Raw genomic sequence first — 1,327 nt, 5'->3', positions numbered from 1 at the left:
TGGATGTTCTTGAACTCATAAATCATGGTCTTCTCATTTCTGGCCTGAAATTCCAAGAGTTGCTTGAGCATATAATCCACACTTGAATCTGGAGCTTGAGCTTTAGAAGAGCTTCCTTGAGTCTGAGGAGACTGGTTGGCTTGAGAATAGTTCTGCTTGGCTTGGTAACCTCCTTGCTGATTGTTGTAGTAAGGCCTTTGCTGATAGTTGTTTTGGCACTAAAAATTGGGCTCTTTCATGTACCATGTGCCATTAGCATTGATGAAGCACAGCTCCTCTTTGCCATCTAAACCATCAACCTCATTGACCTTAGGAGGAACCTCTTGACTAGGACCACCCACAAAGTTCATCTGTTCCTGTTTAGCTTGGTTGGAAAGAAGCAAATCCATCTTGTCTTGTAAGGACCTGATCTCTTTCTTTGTCTGCTGATCATCACTTCTGTTGACCCTATCATGCTCCTCACTGTAGACTGACTCACTCTTGGCCATGTTTTCTACCAGTTCCTCTGCCTCTTCCTCAGTTCTTCCCAAAAAGAAACCATTGCTGGCAGTATCAAGCATGTTTCTGCAGTGTGGTAGAGCTCCTCTATAGAAGGTGCTAAGCAAACTCTCCTTGGTGAAGCCATGATGTGGGCATTGAGACCAATAGCTTTTGAACCTCTCCCATGCTTCACTAAATCTCTCTAGGTGCTTCTGCTGAAAGCTAGAGATCTCATTCCTGATCTTGGTTGTCCTCAAGGTAGAGAAGAACTTCTCTTGCACTCATTCCAAGTTGTGGTAGAGTCACTTGGAAGAGCCTTCTCCCATTGATGTGCTTTGTCTCCCAAAGAAAAAGGGAACAGCTTCAACTTGAAAGCATCTTCAGAAACACCATTTGGGTGCTTCTGCTGAAAGCTAGAGATCTCATTCCTGATCTTGGTTGTCCTCAAGGTAGAGAAGAACTTCTCTTGCACTCATTCCAAGTTGTGGTAGAGTCACTTGGAAGAGCCTTCTCCCATTGATGTGCTTTGTCTCCCAAAGAAAAAGGGAACAGCTTCAACTTGAAAGCATCTTCAGAAACACCATTTGTCTTGGACAAGCCACAATATTTATCAAACTTGTACAAGTGATCAAAAGGGTCTTCAGCAGCAAGGCCATGATACTTGTTGTTCTCTATGGTGTTAAGCATCCCTGACTTGATATCAAAGTTGTTGTTTTCCACAGCTGGTGCTCTGATTCCCAACTTATGACCATGAATGTGAGGTTGATCATAGGCTCCAACGGCTCTAGCTTGGCGTTGTCGATGTTGTGGCCTAAGGTTTGCAGCTCCTTGGGCCACTCCATCATGA

This window comes from Brassica oleracea, chromosome C7 (genome assembly GCF_000695525.1).
Source record: "Brassica oleracea var. oleracea cultivar TO1000 chromosome C7, BOL, whole genome shotgun sequence".
NCBI classification, from domain to species: Eukaryota; Viridiplantae; Streptophyta; class Magnoliopsida; order Brassicales; family Brassicaceae; genus Brassica; species Brassica oleracea.
This window is presented reverse-complemented; position numbering follows the sequence as displayed.